The sequence below is a fragment of the Perna viridis genome, chromosome 15 (genome assembly GCF_037379345.1).
Source record: "Perna viridis isolate PV_CMFRI_1.1 ecotype Kerala chromosome 15, ASM3737934v1, whole genome shotgun sequence".
Taxonomy (NCBI): Eukaryota; Metazoa; Mollusca; class Bivalvia; order Mytilida; family Mytilidae; genus Perna; species Perna viridis.
The window spans coordinates 3973092-3996638 of NC_142459.1; the positions used below are offsets into that span (position 1 = coordinate 3973092).

At 34.9% G+C, this 23547-nt stretch overlaps 19 non-coding genes across 19 annotated transcripts; 10 read left to right on the top strand and 9 right to left on the bottom strand.

Moving 5' to 3' along the window:
* Positions 1–4834: 4834 nt before the first annotated feature.
* Trnag-gcc (transfer RNA glycine (anticodon GCC)) lies at positions 4835–4905 on the bottom strand. The gene has a single exon. It is a non-coding gene; the product is annotated as a tRNA-Gly (tRNA).
* Positions 4906–5346: 441 nt separating this feature from the next.
* Trnae-uuc (transfer RNA glutamic acid (anticodon UUC)) lies at positions 5347–5418 on the top strand. Its single transcript has one exon. It is a non-coding gene; the product is annotated as a tRNA-Glu (tRNA).
* Positions 5419–6069: 651 nt separating this feature from the next.
* Trnag-gcc (transfer RNA glycine (anticodon GCC)) lies at positions 6070–6140 on the bottom strand. The gene has a single exon. It is a non-coding gene; the product is annotated as a tRNA-Gly (tRNA).
* Positions 6141–6581: 441 nt separating this feature from the next.
* On the top strand, positions 6582–6653 carry Trnae-uuc (transfer RNA glutamic acid (anticodon UUC)). Its single transcript has one exon. It is a non-coding gene; the product is annotated as a tRNA-Glu (tRNA).
* A 6532-nt stretch (positions 6654–13185) lies between these two features.
* On the bottom strand, positions 13186–13256 carry Trnag-gcc (transfer RNA glycine (anticodon GCC)). Its single transcript has one exon. It is a non-coding gene; the product is annotated as a tRNA-Gly (tRNA).
* Positions 13257–13697: 441 nt separating this feature from the next.
* Positions 13698–13769, top strand: Trnae-uuc (transfer RNA glutamic acid (anticodon UUC)). The gene has a single exon. It is a non-coding gene; the product is annotated as a tRNA-Glu (tRNA).
* Positions 13770–14422: 653 nt separating this feature from the next.
* Positions 14423–14493, bottom strand: Trnag-gcc (transfer RNA glycine (anticodon GCC)). Its single transcript has one exon. It is a non-coding gene; the product is annotated as a tRNA-Gly (tRNA).
* A 441-nt stretch (positions 14494–14934) lies between these two features.
* Trnae-uuc (transfer RNA glutamic acid (anticodon UUC)) lies at positions 14935–15006 on the top strand. The gene has a single exon. It is a non-coding gene; the product is annotated as a tRNA-Glu (tRNA).
* Positions 15007–17199: 2193 nt separating this feature from the next.
* On the top strand, positions 17200–17271 carry Trnae-uuc (transfer RNA glutamic acid (anticodon UUC)). Its single transcript has one exon. It is a non-coding gene; the product is annotated as a tRNA-Glu (tRNA).
* Positions 17272–17922: 651 nt separating this feature from the next.
* Positions 17923–17993, bottom strand: Trnag-gcc (transfer RNA glycine (anticodon GCC)). The gene has a single exon. It is a non-coding gene; the product is annotated as a tRNA-Gly (tRNA).
* A 441-nt stretch (positions 17994–18434) lies between these two features.
* On the top strand, positions 18435–18506 carry Trnae-uuc (transfer RNA glutamic acid (anticodon UUC)). The gene has a single exon. It is a non-coding gene; the product is annotated as a tRNA-Glu (tRNA).
* Positions 18507–19162: 656 nt separating this feature from the next.
* Trnag-gcc (transfer RNA glycine (anticodon GCC)) lies at positions 19163–19233 on the bottom strand. The gene has a single exon. It is a non-coding gene; the product is annotated as a tRNA-Gly (tRNA).
* Positions 19234–19674: 441 nt separating this feature from the next.
* On the top strand, positions 19675–19746 carry Trnae-uuc (transfer RNA glutamic acid (anticodon UUC)). The gene has a single exon. It is a non-coding gene; the product is annotated as a tRNA-Glu (tRNA).
* A 647-nt stretch (positions 19747–20393) lies between these two features.
* Positions 20394–20464, bottom strand: Trnag-gcc (transfer RNA glycine (anticodon GCC)). The gene has a single exon. It is a non-coding gene; the product is annotated as a tRNA-Gly (tRNA).
* Positions 20465–20905: 441 nt separating this feature from the next.
* Trnae-uuc (transfer RNA glutamic acid (anticodon UUC)) lies at positions 20906–20977 on the top strand. Its single transcript has one exon. It is a non-coding gene; the product is annotated as a tRNA-Glu (tRNA).
* A 649-nt stretch (positions 20978–21626) lies between these two features.
* Positions 21627–21697, bottom strand: Trnag-gcc (transfer RNA glycine (anticodon GCC)). The gene has a single exon. It is a non-coding gene; the product is annotated as a tRNA-Gly (tRNA).
* Positions 21698–22138: 441 nt separating this feature from the next.
* On the top strand, positions 22139–22210 carry Trnae-uuc (transfer RNA glutamic acid (anticodon UUC)). The gene has a single exon. It is a non-coding gene; the product is annotated as a tRNA-Glu (tRNA).
* A 647-nt stretch (positions 22211–22857) lies between these two features.
* Positions 22858–22928, bottom strand: Trnag-gcc (transfer RNA glycine (anticodon GCC)). The gene has a single exon. It is a non-coding gene; the product is annotated as a tRNA-Gly (tRNA).
* Positions 22929–23369: 441 nt separating this feature from the next.
* Positions 23370–23441, top strand: Trnae-uuc (transfer RNA glutamic acid (anticodon UUC)). Its single transcript has one exon. It is a non-coding gene; the product is annotated as a tRNA-Glu (tRNA).
* The last annotated feature ends 106 nt before the right edge of the window (positions 23442–23547 follow it).

A 23547-nucleotide genomic window follows, 5' to 3' on the forward strand; every position in this document is an offset into this window, starting at 1 on the left:
GCTAAATGCACTCTTCCAAAGAGCAGTGCAATTAGGGTCTAAATATTTTTTAAGAAATTTTAATCTAAATGCTTGCATTTTTAAGTAAATATCTGGTATGTTTAAGCCACCATTAGCCTTTGCACCTACAATTGACTGGTATTTAATTAAAGGTGGTTTCCCTTTCCATAAAAAATTTAAAACTGCTGACCGGAGTTCAACTTTAATAATTTCAGGCAGGGGACAAACTGTTAGCGTATAATATAAACGCGACATGATCAAAGTAGAGACGACAGTTGCGCGACCGTGGAGGGTTAGCTGACGCTTGTTCCAAAGGGAGAGAATGGACTTAATTGTTTGAATTTTGTCTCTCCAATTAAGATATTCACAAGAAACTTTATCTTTACCAACGTAAATACCTAAAACTTTTGTAACATTTTCACTTCGTTTAAGTTTTAGATTATACAATTCTTGATCCGATAATTTACCGGCTCCGAGACACATAATTTCTGATATATCTTTATTAATTTTAGCACCTGAAGCCTGACAGTATAAGTCAAGGACCTCAAACACTTCACCTATAGACTCTTTGTCGGAAGTAAATATATTAGTATCATCGGCATGTTGAAAAACTTTACCCTCTTTCTCTGAATTGTGAATTTTAACACCTACAATATTTTTGTTTTTAAATATAGCCTGTCCGAGAGGTTCAGCGGCCAAGACGTACAGGAGAGCAGAAACGGGACAACCCTGCTTAATTGAGTTTCTAATTTTTACGTATTTAGTTTGGAATCCGTTGCATTTAATACTGCCGCTTACGTCATTATAAAAAATTTTTATCCAACGAATAAAATTTGGCCCGAATCCAAATTTTTCCAAAGCAAGATAGAGATATTCGTGATCGACTCGATCGAATGCTTTTTCTTGATCAACCTTAATCAAATACGCTTCTAAGTTGTCCTTCTCAATGACTTCTATAATGTCTCGTATGCTGGACGTTGTATCCGCGATATCGCGACCGGTTACACAACATGTCTGTGTTTCGGAGATGATACTAGGCAGAACGATTTTTAGGCGATTCGACATAACTCTTGCCAGAATTTTGTAATCGACGCAAAGTAATGAAATTGGACGAAAGTTTTTAAGATTATTTTTATCTCCTTTATTTTTGTAAACAAGATTTATCACACCATGGCGCATAGATCTAGAAAGGATTTGTTCATTTTCTATAACTTTGAAAATCTTCATAAAAATTTCACCAAACAAATCGAAAAATTTGCAAAAGAACTCAACTGTTAAACCGCAGGGACCAGGTGACTTATTTTTAGCCATCCCGAATAAGGCCGAACGAATCTCGTCTAGAGTTACCTCAGATTCCAATATTTGCATGTTTTCTTCTGTAATTTTTTCGGAAATATAGTCAAGTATCTCCGCTGCCTTATCCTTATTAATTTCAGTACAAGAGTACAAGTTTTTATAAAATCTGTGGATTTCGTTCAAAATGTCGTCGGTATTTGTGAGTAAGTTACCGTCGGGAGTTTTGAGTTCTTTTATACAGTTATTGTTTTGCCTAAACTTTTCTAATTCAAGAAAATACTTAGAGTTTCGATCGCTTTCGATCGCCCAATGGGCTTTGGACCTGAGAATGGCACCTCTACATATATCATGTTCATACTCTTTAAGTTTCATTTTGGTTTCTTCAAACTTAGTAACATTAAAATTTATATTACTTGCCGCTTGGAGGGACATTTTTTCATATTCACGCTGTAGTTTAAAATATTCTGACTTTTCTGCCTTTCTTTTATTCGTAGCAAAAAGCTTTGAAATTTGCTTAATTTTGAATTTTAAATTATCATACCACACCAGCGGTTCACTATTATATAAGTGACATTTCTTTTCATTTTCGATTAAAGTACGAATTTTTTCAGTGAACATAACGTCTTCTAATAACATGTTGTTGAAAATCCAAAAGCCGGGGCCACGCTCTACATCTACAAAGTCGACACGCATCACGACGGCGGAGTGGTCGCTAAACGTATTGTGTTTGTAATAAACATTTTTGACAAATTGTGACAAAACCCTAGAAATAAAAATGAAATCTATACGGCTTTGGCATAATTTATCACTAATAACTCTGCGCCACGAGTAACAACGGACTGAATGGTTTCTAGCTCTCCAAATATCATAAATATCACGGGTCTCGCATAATTGTACTAAACATTTAAAAGCATTATCTTCTATGTGAACTGACCTTTCTGGGCGGTCGAGTTTAGATAATGAGTTGTTAAAATCTCCGAGTAAAATGGTATTTTCTGACATGGGGATATTTTTTGATATTTTCTCAAAAAAGGCAACCTTTTCTTTCACGACATTTGGAGCATAACAAGTTATTATATCCAATTCTCTATCGTCAACTTTTAACTTAATATGTAGATACCTGCCGTCAAAACTTTTTACATAAGAAACATTATCTTTTAATCTATTTGAAATTAAAAATCCAACACCTTGCCTATGGGTTTCAGTACATTCGGCATATATTTTGCCATTCCATAATTTACTTAAATTATTTTGAACGGACTCGTCCCAAAAAGTTTCTTGAATAGCAATAATATCAAACTTATTCTCTTCACAATATGTACTAAACAGTTCAAATTTATGCAAATCTCTAAGACCATTGACATTAATTGATACAATATTAACCATCGTAATAAGGAGGAGGGCTACTAAAGGGTTTAGGACGATGAAGGTGGAGTCTTAACAGGAAAGTTTGTGTCTAGGATTTTGTTTCAACTTCTTAATGTCCTCAGCAGTAAGTGAAGGACCTGTTACCATCTTTCTTCTTCGAATATGACCTGACCCCATTTTACAAATTTTCTTAGGGTTTTCACAATCTTCATCAGACTTATCTTTCTCAAGTTCTAGGACAGACTCGGAGTCATTTTGGTCTTTATCATCAGACTTACATGCAAAATCTGTAGTAAAAAGAGGAATACCAGAATCCGAGGCTGTCCCTTGATGCCCGAGAAACCCAGACCCCCCAAATTTATTACAAGTATCAATATTACCAACACTGTCAGTGTCCATATTTGAAACTGGTTCTTTCATAATGTTCTTTAGATTCACACAATTGTCTGTTTCAATATCTGAAATGTCCTCAATGTCAAGTGTATCATCGTCGTCCTGCACATCACCGCTACCAGTGTCGACTGTATCATCATTAGCTGTCATCAATGTTGCCTCCTCTGTATTATCATCCGAGGTAGTATCTCCGCCTTTCGTCTGCCATAGCTCTGCCTCATCAATCTCGGCTTCTGGCCGTGAATGTTCCCCCCAAGGGGTACAGTTACACTTGTGGGGTATTTGTTGCAGGTTTTACACGGTGGCGTGTTACACATCTTTGCTAGGTGACCAGTTCTATAACACTTAAAGCATCGGTTTTCTGGACAGTTGGCGTAGACGTGACCACTTTCATAACACTTCGTGCATACCTTTTTCTGGTTGTCATGTACAACTCGGATATTTTCGAAAGAGTTTATGCCAGTTGAGAACTTCATTGAATATGGTAAGCTCTGTATTTCACCAGGGAATTTGACTACTGCGAAACGTGTACCATCCGCCACCGAGGTGCCAGGGTACATCCTGCGTTTCAGAGAAGTAACAAGTTCTAAGCCTGCATCTGTTAGCTTTTTAGTAATTTCTTCATCAGTTACATAATATGAAACATTCAAAAAACTTACCAGCTTCTCTTTTGAGAAAATGGCATTTGGTTTAAACGTATTGTTCTTGATTTTAAATCCAGTGTCACAGATAAGTTCCAAAGCATCGTAATCCAACAAAGTAATTTCATATCCGTTTCCACTTTTGGGTACACACGCAGCAACTGTTCCTTCTCCGACTGCTTCTTCAACACTTTTAATAACAGCACCGGCTGATACAGATTTATTGTCTCCAACATCAACAAACACAGTAAGTTCTTTCAGGGTTTTTCGACCTCCCCTCCCACCCGACATGGTGGAGGGAGGAAACACAGTTCAGGTTGATAAAAAGCACAAATACTTATTTAATATTACAGCTAAGGTTAATAATCCAATAAAAGAATATCCACATGTGCGGATGACTCGTAAAAACGAGAAAAACTTTTCGATTTTTCACCCAGCTCAGAAAACGTGGCCGTCGTCTCAAACCGGAAACCGGAAGCCTCTCCAATTTTTGTCGATTTCTATAGCAATCGTCAAAATATCCCTATAGATAACATAGTTGATCTCACTATAAAAAAAAAAAAACCTAAAAACAAAAGCAATACACGTAATTGTAAGTCTATCAGTGGTATTAATCGCACTATCCACCCGAAATCAGTGTGGAATGAACTCATCTCATTCATCGGATTGTTATAACAGTACAAAGTTAAATCATTGGCGTATAGACCGTTGCTAACTATTTTCAAATTCTTCCGAAATATAACAAGACTGTAGACTTGTATCTTGAAGAAACCTGGTATAAAAATGTCGATCTCTTTAAGAAACCTGACCATGAAAAATATGCGTGTAGAATATATTAACACGTGCAGTTAATCTGACACTGGTAAACGATCTATCTTATTGTTAGAGAACCGCAGATGTCTTTCTTTGTTTATTCTAATTCTATATGTGTGTTTGTGTGAATACTGCAGGATTAAAAGAAATAGTGCAGTTCATATTATCTTTTTATAGAGACGAACCGTATATACCAAATGATATAAAACAAAATAACACAGAGCGGGTAGTTCAATTTCAATGTTGGATAATAACATCATGAACAATCTGAAGATAACTCAATGTGCCACTACACGTATTGCAAACTAGTAGTAAAAAAGAAATGCATCGGCCGGGAATCGAACCCGGGCCGCCCGCGTGGCAGGCGAGCATTCTACCACTGAACCACCGATGCTTGTACTTAGTTAATGGTAAATACGTACTAATAAGCCGGACATGTGGTTACTAGAGGTCTTGAAAATGGTCAAAAATTATTTCTCAAAGGATCCCATGTGTATGAAATATGCACATACTTATCGAAAAATGTTGCAACAAGTTAAGTACACGTTGCCAATGTTCACTGTATGGTTTAGTAACACGAATGTCGAGTGTGACGGTTCATGGCCCGAGGGTGTATTTCAAATCTCGAAACGATAAATGCCCACTACATCTGTTAAAAGCAAATATAATCTAAGCAGGTACGTAAACTGTGGATGTTACGTACATTAAATACATCTAAATACGGACGTTTCATTCATTATGAATTGATTTGATAATGACTTCTATCCAGCTATCAATCGACGTAAAGTCATGTTGGTTAGCTTTAAATACTCTAACTTCAGACGTTACTAGTAAGTCCGATGTGGTCTAGTGGTTAGGATTTCTGGTTTTCACCCAGACGGCCCGGGTTCGATTCCCGGCATCGGAGCTTCAATTTTTGTCGATTTCTATAGCAATCGTCAAAATATCCCTATAGATAACATAGTTGATCTCACTATAAAAAAAAACCTAAAAACAAAAGCAATACACGTAATTGTAAGTCTATCAGTGGTATTAATCGCACTATCCACCCGAAATCAGTGTGGAATGAACTCATCTCATTCATCGGATTGTTATAACAGTACAAAGTTAAATCATTGGCGTATAGACCGTTGCTAACTATTTTCAAATTCTTCCGAAATATAACAAGACTGTAGACTTGTATCTTGAAGAAACCTGGTATAAAAATGTCGATCTCTTTAAGAAACCTGACCATGAAAAATATGCGTGTAGAATATATTAACACGTGCAGTTAATCTGACACTGGTAAACGATCTATCTTATTGTTAGAGAACCGCAGATGTCTTTCTTTGTTTATTCTAATTCTATATGTGTGTTTGTGTGAATACTGCAGGATTAAAAGAAATAGTGCAGTTCATATTATCTTTTTATAGAGACGAACCGTATATACCAAATGATATAAAACAAAATAACACAGAGCGGGTAGTTCAATTTCAATGTTGGATAATAACATCATGAACAATCTGAAGATAACTCAATGTGCCACTACACGTATTGCAAACTAGTAGTAAAAAAGAAATGCATCGGCCGGGAATCGAACCCGGGCCGCCCGCGTGGCAGGCGAGCATTCTACCACTGAACCACCGATGCTTGTACTTAGTTAATGGTAAATACGTACTAATAAGCCGGACATGTGGTTACTAGAGGTCTTGAAAATGGTCAAAAATTATTTCTCAAAGGATCCCATGTGTATGAAATATGCACATACTTATCGAAAAATGTTGCAACAAGTTAAGTACACGTTGCCAATGTTCACTGTATGGTTTAGTAACACGAATGTCGAGTGTGACGGTTCATGGCCCGAGGGTGTATTTCAAATCTCGAAACGATAAATGCCCACTACATCTGTTAAAAGCAAATATAATCTAAGCAGGTACGTAAACTGTGGATGTTACGTACATTAAATACATCTAAATACGGACGTTTCATTCATTATGAATTGATTTGATAATGACTTCTATCCAGCTATCAATCGACGTAAAGTCATGTTGGTTAGCTTTAAATACTCTAACATCAGACGTTACTAGTAAGTCCGATGTGGTCTAGTGGTTAGGATTTCTGGTTTTCACCCAGACGGCCCGGGTTCGATTCCCGGCATCGGAGCTTCAATTTTTGTCGATTTCTATAGCAATCGTCAAAATATCCCTATAGATAACATAGTTGATCTCACTATAAAAAAAAAAAACCTAAAAACAAAAGCAATACACAATGTGCCACTACACGTATTGCAAACTAGTAGTAAAAAAGAAATGCATCGGCCGGGAATCGAACCCGGGCCGCCCGCGTGGCAGGCGAGCATTTTTTTTTTTCTTTATAAAAGTTTATTCACAGAAATATATTTACATGTAAAAGAATTATTGGGCTAATCTCCCACTAATTCACATATCACAGATAACAATTAATAATATCATGTATGTTAAGTCAATCTTCCATATTATATAATGGCTTGCATACTAAAAGTCAATGACAACATTTTCGTCACAGATACGTAAAACAGGATTTCTTTTCAAGTAGTATTTTTCAAACAATGAAAAGTTCTTCTTTTTATAATACATATAAGCATAATTTACATGTCGCTGAAGTACGGACTTAAAATAATTTTGAATATCTAGTACTTTCTCATCTTTCACAGCTACATTTCTCCTTTTCACAACACAAAATTTTCTAAATGCTAAGACAGTATTAACAAAATAATAGTTACTGTTTTTATCTTTCTCAGTTAATCCAAAATAACATAGAAAATTAAAATCAAGCATATTGACATATCTTGTAGAGCTATTGCACAAAATATTATGTAGGAAATCCTTCAAAAAGTTGTTGAATTTAGTTAAACATCTACATGAAATTATAAGATGTTCCAAATCTTCATGTACATCATAACATACTGGACATAAAGAATCAATAGTAATATGACATCTGAATAATCTCTCCTTCGTAAATAAAACTCTATGGAAAATTTTAAACGATGTTTCAATACAGTCACTAGGTAAAAATGGAAAATTCAAAATATTTTGAACCCTTTGGACATTAAAATCACTAAATACTTCATACCAGTAGCTGACAGCATTTGGCATTATTGTGCTAGTTTCTAAGAGCATACCATAACAAATTTTTGCCGTTCTAGGTAATGTATATTTTTTACCATTATCATTATATACTACATTCAGAACAGGTTTATTATAGTTATATGCATTTTCTCTAACTAAACGTTTTACCTGTTCTGGAATACACTGCTTAATACTCTGAACTACATCAACAATTCTATCAGCAACTAACTCAGGAAACCTTTGAGAGACTATATCCTGTACATATTTGTTCTTCAAAAAACCTTTTTTACATTCAAATGCCAAGTCTTTAATTTTAACTATTCCTGCATCTACAAAGGGTTTAATATACAACATTTTCCCATCATTTACTATCATTGGATTATAAAACAATGGAATATCAAATACATTATTCACATTTATATCAATTTCCATATGAGTACGAATCTTTCCCCAAGCATATAACATACACTTATAAAAATCAGGTAAAATACCTAATTGTCTATTATTAAGATCACAAAATAGAATTTCCATACCAAGATTCATATCTAGAACTTTTGATAAAAAATAAGTGCAAGTATGTTTCCACGCTGCATTATAATCATTATCTAACAATCGACTTAAAAATTTAAGTCTAAAAGCATACATTTTGTGAAATATATCTGGAAAATTTAAACCACCATTCAAAACTCTATTTATTATAACATCATATGCAACCAATGATGGCTTATTATTCCACAAAAAATCTACACACATCTTTTTAATTTCTAAATAGTATTTCTCAGGTATATTGACCACCATTAGAGTATACCATAATTTACTCATCAACAAGGTATTTATAACCGTTACTCTACCCTGTATTGATAAATGTCTCATTTTCCAAAAATTCAATAATTTTGAAATAGATTGCGCTTTGCAATCCCAATTTAAATTATCACAAACAGTTTTGTCTTTGCCAATCCATATACCTAAAAGCTGAAGAACCCCATCACACTCTTTAATATTCCAAGCATCTATTTCTTGTTTCGATATCTTTCCGGTACCCAATGCCAAAATTTCAGATTTATCTTTATTCAATTTTGCCCCAGATGCTTGTTCATACAAATTTAAAACTCCAAAGGCCTCATTTACTGAATTTTTGTCAGACAATATCAATGTTGTATCATCTGCATGTGAAAATATTTTCTCCTCACCAGATGCATTGGGAATTTGTATACCATGAATTCTATCATTCCTTTTAATCATAATACTCAAGGGTTCAGCAACTAACACATATAACAAAGCTGATATAGGACACCCTTGTTTTACAGAGTTCTTTAATTGAAAATACTTGGACAAAAAACCATTGAATTTGACAGTGCTGAAAATGTCAGTATAAAATATCTTTATCCATGAAATGAATTTCTCCCCAAATCCAAATTTCTGCAATACAGAAAATAAGTAGTCATGTCCAACTCTGTCAAATGCCTTTTCCTGATCAAGTTTCAGCAAATAACATTCCAAATCATCCATTTCTACTAATTCTATAATATCTCTGATACTTACTGTAGTATCAGAAATATCTTTACCAATAATACAACAACTCTGATTTGGTGATATAATCTTTGGTAATACAAATTTAAATCTGTTGGCCATTACTCTGGCTAAAATTTTATAATCAACATTTAACAAAGTTATAGGTCTGAAGTTTTTCAGGTCAGACTTGTCACCTCTATTCTTATAAATCAGGTTAATCATTCCATATCTCATAGATCTTGACAAAATTTTATTTTCTCCAATACAGTCATAAATATATTTCAATACCGGTTTCAACTCACTAAAAAAGTATAAATAAAATTCTACAGTAAGCCCATCAGGGCCAGGTGTTTTACCCTTTTTCATGCCTTTTATAGAGGTTTCAATTTCATCACTAGTAATTTCACAATCACAGTTTTCAATATCACAATTTTCAACACTAACGTTAACACAGTCTAACATTTCCTCTATTGCCTCATGATCAGTTTGAACACAAGAAAAGAGTTTCTCATAAAAATTGTGTACAACATCTAACATTTCAGCAGAATCATTGACAACAACACCATCACAATTTTTTAAACTACATATCATATTTCTGTTTTGTCTATGTTTCTCTAAACTTAAGAAATAAGCTGTATTCTTATCACTTTCAATTGAATACTGACATTTTGATCTAATAATAGCACCATTACATTTGTGTTTTTCTAAACTTTCTAATTCATCTTTCAATTCTAAATATTTGACATGATCAATTGATATACCACAAGCTGACTTCACAGACATTTCTTGCAGCTTATTTTGTAACCTAAAATACTCTCTATTTAATTCTTTTTGTTTCTCTTTTCCATATATTTGGCTGACTTTCTTTACTCTATATTTCAAATTATCCCACCAAATAAGTGGATTTGACAAATAAAAATCAGAACCAATTTCATCAAATAAAATTTGTCTAATCTTTTCAACATAAACATCATCATTTAATAAGGTTTCATTAAAAAGCCAAACACCAGGTCCTTTTTCAACTTCAGAGAAATCAAGTTTCATATTTACAATGCTATGATCACTAAAGCATGTGTCGCTATAAAAAATATTTCTTATACATGATTTTAAATTACTAGATACCAAAATATAATCAATCCTACTTTGTGTTAAAAAACCTTGAACTACCTGTTTTCTAGAAAACATTTTGACATTCATATTTCTATTTCTCCATACATCAAATAAACATTTATCATTCATCAAATTAGTTAAACATTTTACAGATTTATCTGCATAAAACGTAGTTTTTCCACTTCTATCTAAAGGACAGAACGCAGTATTGAAATCTCCTACAACTATAATATAATCATCTCCATATATTTTGTCTTTACAATCATTAAAAAAAGTACATTTATCACTGATACTATTAGGAGCATACACATTGATTATATCAACATTTTTACCTTCAACTTTACCTTGAATATGCAATAATCTTCCACATATACTATCACAAACTTTAAAAACATTTCTCAATCTTTTACTTAAAAGAATAGCCACACCTTTTCTATTACAATTACTATTACTAGCAAAAATATCACCACCCCATACACTATTGTCATTCTGTATAATTTTATATAAATCATCATTCCAGAATGTTTCTTGTAAACATACAACATCATATTTCTTTTCATTACACAGTGCAAAAATACACTCTCTTTTATTTTTGTCACAAAGACCATTACAATTAAGGCTTATAAAATTAAAAGAAGCCATCGCAAAACAAAAATGTAAAATAGCAAACATATAACACTCCATTGTTCCTTATTTCAATTTTTTATGTATATTCGATAACCTTGCTGCTTTCAGATTAGGCTTTATATTAATCTTACTACGCCTCTTGACACCCAAGGCATTTTTTTTCTTAGCTACAAGAGTAAAATCATTTTCACTTGCCCCTTGACTACTATCAGTCATCAGGAAAGTATCCATTTCAAAGTCGTCTAAAGTGTCACATGAACTCTGACTGACTTCCCCCTGACTGTTAATTTGTTCTAGAGGGGAGACAGAAGCTTCTATATTCAAAATAGAACCTATTTTACAATCATTTTCTGAAACATTTTCTTTTGGCATAACACATTTACTTTTAGATTTAACATAATCAACATTGTTAACATTAAGTTCAATATCAACATTACTTTCTTCTTTATCTGTCTTGTTTCTTTCTTGGTCACCATAAACCATACTATCATCTTGTCCAACTTCCCCAGACACTTCATCATCACCATCTACCATCTCAGCTTCATCATCATTGACCAAAACGGCACCATTCACATCACCATTACCATCACCCTCATCACTGCAATGGCTAGCAACGACACTTGAAATAACATCTAAATCAATATTCTCATCATCTTCAGTGATATGACTAGCAACGCCATTATCACTACAAGCCGAAGACTGACCACCACGCTCAACAGTGTAATGATTCGCAACATCATTCTTTCCGCTATCACTGACATCATTTACATCATCAAGATGAGCATTAACAGTTATATTACTCTCACCATTGGTATGGTCATCATCCATTATTCTGCTACATGGCCATACATCGTCATCTCGTGTAAATGTTCCTTGGAATTCAGCAAAAGAATTGTCTACGTGTGTTTTCTTTAGAGTACTACACTTACAGCTAACCTTCTTATGCAAACACTTAGAGCACTTATTCTTAAAGCATTTCTTCCTGACATGACCTTGCTCTCCACATTCAAAACATTTGAATTCAGGACAGTCCTTATACATGTGGTCAGGACTAAAGCAACCATTACAGACTTTTACCTGGTGATTATGAATCACGCGGTAATATGCAGTCTCTTTCTCATTGACTGAAAACTTCATTGAATATGGGATTGACTTCATATTCGGGGGAAGTTTGGCTTTGAAAATTCTTGTTCCATCATAAATATTGTTCTTTGATTTCATCTTATGCTTCTTAATAACAGAAACAATTTCAACACCAATTTTATTAAATCTATCCACAATTTCCTCATCAGTCACATACATACTCAAATTAAGTATCGAAACTAATCTAAAGCTAGATTGCAATTCACTCACTTTGCATCTTTTTCCATCCACAGTCAGATCACCGAGTACTGGTTCCATCATCTGCCTTTCTCGAAACACAATTTCATAGCCGTAACCAGTTTTTGGCACACATGCAATTACACTTCCTATACCACATTTCGATTCAATGTCATCTATCAACAAATCAGGCTCTAGTTTTCCAAAACCCTCCAGAGCACAAGCAATTAACACAGTTTTCTCCTTAGAAAATTTGCTATCATAATTAGCCGACTTTCCATTGGACCTGTCTGGTCCACTTCCGTCAAAGTTAGCCATTGGTTTTTAGTAAGATCTCCAAATAGTAATCAAACACACCCTTCCTCCCCCTTTTTCCTGCACCGAAATTGCAGGAAAAGGGGCAAACAAACAATTGTTTCTAAGCAAACTGTGGTCACATTCAATCAATAATTAATTAGCAATCTTCAGAAAATGTTTATGAACACAGATAAGGCGATGAACTCACCAAACAATGAAAAATCTCCGGACGACACAATGTTTACATTTCACATATGGTACATCCAAAAACCAGTCTCAAACCAGTCTAGACCGTTGCTAACTATTTTCAAATTCTTCCGAAATATAACAAGACTGTAGACTTGTATCTTGAAGAAACCTGGTATAAAAATGTCGATCTCTTTAAGAAACCTGACCATGAAAAATATGCGTGTAGAATATATTAACACGTGCAGTTAATCTGACACTGGTAAACGATCTATCTTATTGTTAGAGAACCGCAGATGTCTTTCTTTGTTTATTCTAATTCTATATGTGTGTTTGTGTGAATACTGCAGGATTAAAAGAAATAGTGCAGTTCATATTATCTTTTTATAGAGACGAACCGTATATACCAAATGATATAAAACAAAATAACACAGAGCGGGTAGTTCAATTTCAATGTTGGATAATAACATCATGAACAATCTGAAGATAACTCAATGTGCCACTACACGTATTGCAAACTAGTAGTAAAAAAGAAATGCATCGGCCGGGAATCGAACCCGGGCCGCCCGCGTGGCAGGCGAGCATTCTACCACTGAACCACCGATGCTTGTACTTAGTTAATGGTAAATACGTACTAATAAGCCGGACATGTGGTTACTAGAGGTCTTGAAAATGGTCAAAAATTATTTCTCAAAGGATCCCATGTGTATGAAATATGCACATACTTATCGAAAAATGTTGCAACAAGTTAAGTACACGTTGCCAATGTTCACTGTATGGTTTAGTAACACGAATGTCGAGTGTGACGGTTCATGGCCCGAGGGTGTATTTCAAATCTCGAAACGATAAATGCCCACTACATCTGTTAAAAGCAAATATAATCTAAGCAGGTACGTAAACTGTGGATGTTACGTACATTAAATACATCTAAATACGGACGTTTCATTCATTATGAATTGATTTGATAATGACTTCTATCCAGCTATCAATCGACGTAAAGTCATGTTGGTTAGCTTTAAATACTCTAACTTCAGACGTTATTAGTAAGTCCGATGTGGTCTAGTGGTTAGGATTTCTGGTTTTCACCCAGACGGCCCGGGTTCGATTCCCGGCATCGGAGCTTCAATTTTTGTCGATTTCTATAGCAATCGTCAAAAATATCCCTATAGATAACATAGTTGATCTCACTATAAAAAAAAAACCTAAAAACAAAAGCAATACACGTAATTGTAAGTCTATCAGTGGTATTAATCGCACTATCCACCCGAAATCAGTGTGGAATGAACTCATCTCATTCATCGGATTGTTATAACAGTACAAAGTTAAATCATTGGCGTATAGACCGTTGCTAACTATTTTCAAATTCTTCCGAAATATAACAAGACTGTAGACTTGTATCTTGAAGAAACCTGGTATAAAAATGTCGATCTCTTTAAGAAACCTGACCATGAAAAATATGCGTGTAGAATATATTAACACGTGCAGTTAATCTGACACTGGTAAACGATCTATCTTATTGTTAGAGAACCGCAGATGTCTTTCTTTGTTTATTCTAATTCTATATGTGTGTTTGTGTGAATACTGCAGGATTAAAAGAAATAGTGCAGTTCATATTATCTTTTTATAGAGACGAACCGTATATACCAAATGATATAAAACAAAATAACACAGAGCGGGTAGTTCAATTTCAATGTTGGATAATAACATCATGAACAATCTGAAGATAACTCAATGTGCCACTACACGTATTGCAAACTAGTAGTAAAAAAGAAATGCATCGGCCGGGAATCGAACCCGGGCCGCCCGCGTGGCAGGCGAGCATTCTACCACTGAACCACCGATGCTTGTACTTAGTTAATGGTAAATACGTACTAATAAGCCGGACATGTGGTTACTAGAGGTCTTGAAAATGGTCAAAAATTATTTCTCAAAGGATCCCATGTGTATGAAATATGCACATACTTATCGAAAAATGTTGCAACAAGTTAAGTACACGTTGCCAATGTTCACTGTATGGTTTAGTAACACGAATGTCGAGTGTGACGGTTCATGGCCCGAGGGTGTATTTCAAATCTCGAAACGATAAATGCCCACTACATCTGTTAAAAGCAAATATAATCTAAGCAGGTACGTAAACTGCGGATGTTACGTACATTAAATACATCTAAATACGGACGTTTCATTCATTATGAATTGATTTGATAATGACTTCTATCCAGCTATCAATCGACGTAAAGTCATGTTGGTTAGCTTTAAATACTCTAACTTCAGACGTTATTAGTAAGTCCGATGTGGTCTAGTGGTTAGGATTTCTGGTTTTCACCCAGACGGCCCGGGTTCGATTCCCGGCATCGGAGCTTCAATTTTTGTCGATTTCTATAGCAATCGTCAAAATATCCCTATAGATAACATAGTTGATCTCACTATAAAAAAAAACCTAAAAACAAAAGCAATACACGTAATTGTAAGTCTATCAGTGGTATTAATCGCACTATCCACCCGAAATCAGTGTGGAATGAACTCATCTCATTCATCGGATTGTTATAACAGTACAAAGTTAAATCATTGGCGTATAGACCGTTGCTAACTATTTTCAAATTCTTCCGAAATATAACAAGACTGTAGACTTGTATCTTGAAGAAACCTGGTATAAAAATGTCGATCTCTTTAAGAAACCTGACCATGAAAAATATGCGTGTAGAATATATTAACACGTGCAGTTAATCTGACACTGGTAAACGATCTATCTTATTGTTAGAGAACCGCAGATGTCTTTCTTTGTTTATTCTAATTCTATATGTGTGTTTGTGTGAATACTGCAGGATTAAAAGAAATAGTGCAGTTCATATTATCTTTTTATAGAGACGAACCGTATATACCAAATGATATAAAACAAAATAACACAGAGCGGGTAGTTCAATTTCAATGTTGGATAATAACATCATGAACAATCTGAAGATAACTCAATGTGCCACTACACGTATTGCAAACTAGTAGTAAAAAAGAAATGCATCGGCCGGGAATCGAACCCGGGCCGCCCGCGTGGCAGGCGAGCATTTTTTTTTCTTGATAAAAGTTTATTCACAGAAATATATTTACATGTAAAAGAATTATTGGGCTAATCTCCCACTAATTCACATATCACAGATAACAATTAATAATATCATGTATGTTAAGTCAATCTTCCATATTATATAGTGGCTTGCATACTAAAAGTCAATGACAACATTTTCGTCACAGATACGTAAAACAGGATTTCTTTTCAAGTAGTATTTTTCAAACAATGAAAAGTTCTTCTTTTTATAATACATATAAGCATAATTTACATGTCGCTGAAGTACGGACTTAAAATAATTTTGAATATCTAGTACTTTCTCATCTTTCACAGCTACATTTCTCCTTTTCACAACACAAAATTTTCTAAATGCTAAGACAGTATTAACAAAATAATAGTTACTGTTTTTATCTTTCTCAGTTAATCCAAAATAACATAGAAAATTAAAATCAAGCATATTGACATATCTTGTAGAGCTATTGCACAAAATATTATGTAGGAAATCCTTCAAAAAGTTGTTGAATTTAGTTAAACATCTACATGAAATTATAAGATGTTCCAAATCTTCATGTACATCATAACATACTGGACATAAAGAATCAATAGTAATATGACATCTGAATAATCTCTCCTTCGTAAATAAAACTCTATGGAAAATTTTAAACGATGTTTCAATACAGTCACTAGGTAAAAATTGAAAATTCAAAACATTTTGAACCCTTTGTACATTAAAATCACTAAATACTTCATACCAGTAGCTGACAGCATTTGGCATTATTGTGCTAGTTTCTAAGAGCATACCATAACAAAATTTTGCCGTTCTAGGTAATGTATATTTTTTACCATTATCATTATACACTACATTCAGAACAGGTTTATTATAGTTATATGCATTTTCTCTAACTAAACGTTTTACCTGTTCTGGAATACACTGCTTAATACACTGAACTACATCAACAATTCTATCAGCAACTAACTCAGGAAACCTTTGAGAGACTATATCCTGTACATATTTGTTCTTCAAAAAACCTTTCTACCACTGAACCACCGATGCTTGTACTTAGTTAATGGTAAATACGTACTAATAAGCCGGACATGTGGTTACTAGAGGTCTTGAAAATGGTCAAAAATTATTTCTCAAAGGATCCCATGTGTATGAAATATGCACATACTTATCGAAAAATGTTGCAACAAGTTAAGTACACGTTGCCAATGTTCACTGTATGGTTTAGTAACACGAATGTCGAGTGTGACGGTTCATGGCCCGAGGGTGTATTTCAAATCTCGAAACGATAAATGCCCACTACATCTGTTAAAAGCAAATATAATCTAAGCAGGTACGTAAACTGTGGATGTTACGTACATTAAATACATCTAAATACGGACGTTTCATTCATTATGAATTGATTTGATAATGACTTCTATCCAGCTATCAATCGACGTAAAGTCATGTTGGTTAGCTTTAAATACTCTAACTTCAGACGTTATTAGTAAGTCCGATGTGGTCTAGTGGTTAGGATTTCTGGTTTTCACCCAGACGGCCCGGGTTCGATTCCCGGCATCGGAGCTTCAATTTTTGTCGATTTCTATAGCAATCGTCAAAATATCCCTATAGATAACATAGTTGATCTCACTATAAAAAAAAACCTAAAAACAAAAGCAATACACGTAATTGTAAGTCTATCAGTGGTATTAATCGCACTATCCACCCGAAATCAGTGTGGAATGAACTCATCTCATTCATCGGATTGTTATAACAGTACAAAGTTAAATCATTGGCGTATAGACCGTTGCTAACTATTTTCAAATTCTTCCGAAATATAACAAGACTGTAGACTTGTATCTTGAAGAAACCTGGTATAAAAATGTCGATCTCTTTAAGAAACCTGACCATGAAAAATATGCGTGTAGAATATATTAACACGTGCAGTTAATCTGACACTGGTAAACGATCTATCTTATTGTTAGAGAACCGCAGATGTCTTTCTTTGTTTATTCTAATTCTATATGTGTGTTTGTGTGAATACTGCAGGATTAAAAGAAATAGTGCAGTTCATATTATCTTTTTATAGAGACGAACCGTATATACCAAATGATATAAAACAAAATAACACAGAGCGGGTAGTTCAATTTCAATGTTGGATAATAACATCATGAACAATCTGAAGATAACTCAATGTGCCACTACACGTATTGGAAACTAGTAGTAAAAAAGAAATGCATCGGCCGGGGATCGAACCCGGGCCGCCCGCGTGGCAGGCGAGCATTCTACCACTGAACCACCGATGCTTGTACTTAGTTAATGGTAAATACGTACTAATAAGCCGGACATGTGGTTACTAGAGGTCTTGAAAATGGTCAAAAATTATTTCTCAAAGGATCCCATGTGTATGAAATATGCACATACTTATCGAAAAATGTTGCAACAAGTTAAGTACACGTTGCCAATGTTCACTGTATGGTTTAGTAACACGAATGTCGAGTGTGACGGTTCATGGCCCGAGGGTGTATTTCAAATCTCGAAACGATAAATGCCCACTACATCTGTTAAAAGCAAATATAATCTAAGCAGGTACGTAAACTGTGGATGTTACGTACATTAAATACATCTAAATACGGACGTTTCATTCATTATGAATTGATTTGATAATGACTTCTATCCAGCTATCAATCGACGTAAAGTCATGTTGGTTAGCTTTAAATACTCTAACTTCAGACGTTACTAGTAAGTCCGATGTGGTCTAGTGGTTAGGATTTCTGGTTTTCACCCAGACGGCCCGGGTTCGATTCCCGGCATCGGAGCTTCAATTTTTGTCGATTTCTATAGCAATCGTCAAAATATCCCTATAGATAACATAGTTGATCTCACTATAAAAAAAAAAAAAACCTAAAAACAAAAGCAATACACGTAATTGTAAGTCTATCAGTGGTATTAATCGCACTATCCACCCGAAATCAGTGTGGAATGAACTCATCTCATTCATCGGATTGTTATAACAGTACAAAGTTAAATCATTGGCGTATAGACCGTTGCTAACTATTTTCAAATTCTTCCGAAATATAACAAGACTGTAGACTTGTATCTTGAAGAAACCTGGTATAAAAATGTCGATCTCTTTAAGAAACCTGACCATGAAAAATATGCGTGTAGAATATATTAACACGTGCAGTTAATCTGACACTGGTAAACGATCTATCTTATTGTTAGAGAACCGCAGATGTCTTTCTTTGTTTATTCTAATTCTATATGTGTGTTTGTGTGAATACTGCAGGATTAAAAGAAATAGTGCAGTTCATATTATCTTTTTATAGAGACGAACCGTATATACCAAATGATATAAAACAAAATAACACAGAGCGGGTAGTTCAATTTCAATGTTGGATAATAACATCATGAACAATCTGAAGATAACTCAATGTGCCACTACACGTATTGCAAACTAGTAGTAAAAAAGAAATGCATCGGCCGGGAATCGAACCCGGGCCGCCCGCGTGGCAGGCGAGCATTCTACCACTGAACCACCGATGCTTGTACTTAGTTAATGGTAAATACGTACTAATAAGCCGGACATGTGGTTACTAGAGGTCTTGAAAATGGTCAAAAATTATTTCTCAAAGGATCCCATGTGTATGAAATATGCACATACTTATCGAAAAATGTTGCAACAAGTTAAGTACACGTTGCCAATGTTCACTGTATGGTTTAGTAACACGAATGTCGAGTGTGACGGTTCATGGCCCGAGGGTGTATTTCAAATCTCGAAACGATAAATGCCCACTACATCTGTTAAAAGCAAATATAATCTAAGCAGGTACGTACACTGTGGATGTTACGTACATTAAATACATCTAAATACGGACGTTTCATTCATTATGAATTGATTTGATAATGACTTCTATCCAGCTATCAATCGACGTAAAGTCATGTTGGTTAGCTTTAAATACTCTAACTTCAGACGTTACTAGTAAGTCCGATGTGGTCTAGTGGTTAGGATTTCTGGTTTTCACCCAGACGGCCCGGGTTCGATTCCCGGCATCGGAGCTTCAATTTTTGTCGATTTCTATAGCAATCGTCAAAATATCCCTATAGATAACATAGTTGATCTCACTATAAAAAAAAAAAACTAAAAACAAAAGCAATACACGTAAGTCTATCAGTGGTATTAATCGCACTATCCACCCGAAATCAGTGTGGAATGAACTCATCTCATTCATCGGATTGTTATAACAGTACAAAGTTAAATCATTGGCGTATAGACCGTTGCTAACTATTTTCAAATTCTTCCGAAATATAACAAGACTGTAGACTTGTATCTTGAAGAAACCTGGTATAAAAATGTCGATCTCTTTAAGAAACCTGACCATGAAAAATATGCGTGTAGAATATATTAACACGTGCAGTTAATCTGACACTGGTAAACGATCTATCTTATTGTTAGAGAACCGCAGATGTCTTTCTTTGTTTATTCTAATTCTATATGTGTGTTTGTGTGAATACTGCAGGATTAAAAGAAATAGTGCAGTTCATATTATCTTTTTATAGAGACGAACCGTATATACCAAATGATATAAAACAAAATAACACAGAGCGGGTAGTTCAATTTCAATGTTGGATAATAACATCATGAACAATCTGAAGATAACTCAATGTGCCACTACACGTATTGCAAACTAGTAGTAAAAAAGAAATGCATCGGCCGGGAATCGAACCCGGGCCGCCCGCGTGGCAGGCGAGCATTCTACCACTGAACCACCGATGCTTGTACTTAGTTAATGGTAAATACGTACTAATAAGCCGGACATGTGGTTACTAGAGGTCTTGAAAATGGTCAAAAATTATTTCTCAAAGGATCCCATGTGTATGAAATATGCACATACTTATCGAAAAATGTTGCAACAAGTTAAGTACACGTTGCCAATGTTCACTGTATGGTTTAGTAACACGAATGTCGAGTGTGACGGTTCATGGCCCGAGGGTGTATTTCAAATCTCGAAACGATAAATGCCCACTACATCTGTTAAAAGCAAATATAATCTAAGCAGGTACGTAAACTGTGGATGTTACGTACATTAAATACATCTAAATACGGACGTTTCATTCATTATGAATTGATTTGATAATGACTTCTATCCAGCTATCAATCGACGTAAAGTCATGTTGGTTAGCTTTAAATACTCTAACTTCAGACGTTACTAGTAAGTCCGATGTGGTCTAGTGGTTAGGATTTCTGGTTTTCACCCAGACGGCCCGGGTTCGATTCCCGGCATCGGAGCTTCAATTTTTGTCGATTTCTATAGCAATCGTCAAAATATCCCTATAGATAACATAGTTGATCTCACTATAAAAAAAAAACAAACTAAAAACAAAAGCAATACACGTAAGTCTATCAGTGGTATTAATCGCACTATCCACCCGAAATCAGTGTGGAATGAACTCATCTCATTCATCGGATTGTTATAACAGTACAAAGTTAAATCATTGGCGTATAGACCGTTGCTAACTCTTTTCAAATTCTTCCGAAATATAACAAGACTGTAGACTTGTATCTTGAAGAAACCTGGTATAAAAATGTCGATCTCTTTAAGAAACCTGACCATGAAAAATATGCGTGTAGAATATATTAACACGTGCAGTTAATCTGACACTGGTAAACGATCTATCTTATTGTTAGAGAACCGCAGATGTCTTTCTTTGTTTATTCTAATTCTATATGTGTGTTTGTGTGAATACTGCAGGATTAAAAGAAATAGTGCAGTTCATATTATCTTTTTATAGAGACGAACCGTATATACCAAATGATATAAAACAAAATAACACAGAGCGGGTAGTTCAATTTCAATGTTGGATAATAACATCATGAACAATCTGAAGATAACTCAATGTGCCACTACACGTATTGCAAACTAGTAGTAAAAAAGAAATGCATCGGCCGGGAATCGAACCCGGGCCGCCCGCGTGGCAGGCGAGCATTCTACCACTGAACCACCGATGCTTGTACTTAGTTAATGGTAAATACGTACTAATAAGCCGGACATGTGGTTACTAGAGGTCTTGAAAATGGTCAAAAATTATTTCTCAAAGGATCCCATGTGTATGAAATATGCACATACTTATCGAAAAATGTTGCAACAAGTTAAGTACACGTTGCCAATGTTCACTGTATGGTTTAGTAACACGAATGTCGAGTGTGACGGTTCATGGCCCGAGGGTGTATTTCAAATCTCGAAACGATAAATGCCCACTACATCTGTTAAAAGCAAATATAATCTAAGCAGGTACGTACACTGTGGATGTTACGTACATTAAATACATCTAAATACGGACGTTTCATTCATTATGAATTGATTTGATAATGACTTCTATCCAGCTATCAATCGACGTAAAGTCATGTTGGTTAGCTTTAAATACTCTAACTTCAGACGTTACTAGTAAGTCCGATGTGGTCTAGTGGTTAGGATTTCTGGTTTTCACCCAGACGGCCCGGGTTCGATTCCCGGCATCGGAGCTTCAATTTTTGTCGATTTCTATAGCAATCGTCAAAATATCCCTATAGATAACATAGTTGATCTCACTATAAAAAAAAAAAACTAAAAACAAAAGCAATACACGTAAGTCTATCAGTGGTATTAATCGCACTATCCACCCGAAATCAGTGTGGAATGAACTCATCTCATTCATCGGATTGTTATAACAGTACAAAGTTAAATCATTGGCGTATAGACCGTTGCTAACTATTTTCAAATTCTTCCGAAATATAACAAGACTGTAGACTTGTATCTTGAAGAAACCTGGTATAAAAATGTCGATCTCTTTAAGAAACCTGACCATGAAAAATATGCGTGTAGAATATATTAACACGTGCAGTTAATCTGACACTGGTAAACGATCTATCTTATTGTTAGAGAACCGCAGATGTCTTTCTTTGTTTATTCTAATTCTATATGTGTGTTTGTGTGAATACTGCAGGATTAAAAGAAATAGTGCAGTTCATATTATCTTTTTATAGAGACGAACCGTATATACCAAATGATATAAAACAAAATAACACAGAGCGGGTAGTTCAATTTCAATGTTGGATAATAACATCATGAACAATCTGAAGATAACTCAATGTGCCACTACACGTATTGCAAACTAGTAGTAAAAAAGAAATGCATCGGCCGGGAATCGAACCCGGGCCGCCCGCGTGGCAGGCGAGCATTCTACCACTGAACCACCGATGCTTGTACTTAGTTAATGGTAAATACGTACTAATAAGCCGGACATGTGGTTACTAGAGGTCTTGAAAATGGTCAAAAATTATTTCTCAAAGGATCCCATGTGTATGAAATATGCACATACTTATCGAAAAATGTTGCAACAAGTTAAGTACACGTTGCCAATGTTCACTGTATGGTTTAGTAACACGAATGTCGAGTGTGACGGTTCATGGCCCGAGGGTGTATTTCAAATCTCGAAACGATAAATGCCCACTACATCTGTTAAAAGCAAATATAATCTAAGCAGGTACGTACACTGTGGATGTTACGTACATTAAATACATCTAAATACGGACGTTTCATTCATTATGAATTGATTTGATAATGACTTCTATCCAGCTATCAATCGACGTAAAGTCATGTTGGTTAGCTTTAAATACTCTAACTTCAGACGTTACTAGTAAGTCCGATGTGGTCTAGTGGTTAGGATTTCTGGTTTTCACCCAGACGGCCCGGGTTCGATTCCCGGCATCGGAGCTTCAATTTTTGTCGATTTCTATAGCAATCGTCAAAATATCCCTATAGATAACATAGTTGATCTCACTATAAAAAAAAAAACTAAAAACAAAAGCAATACACGTAA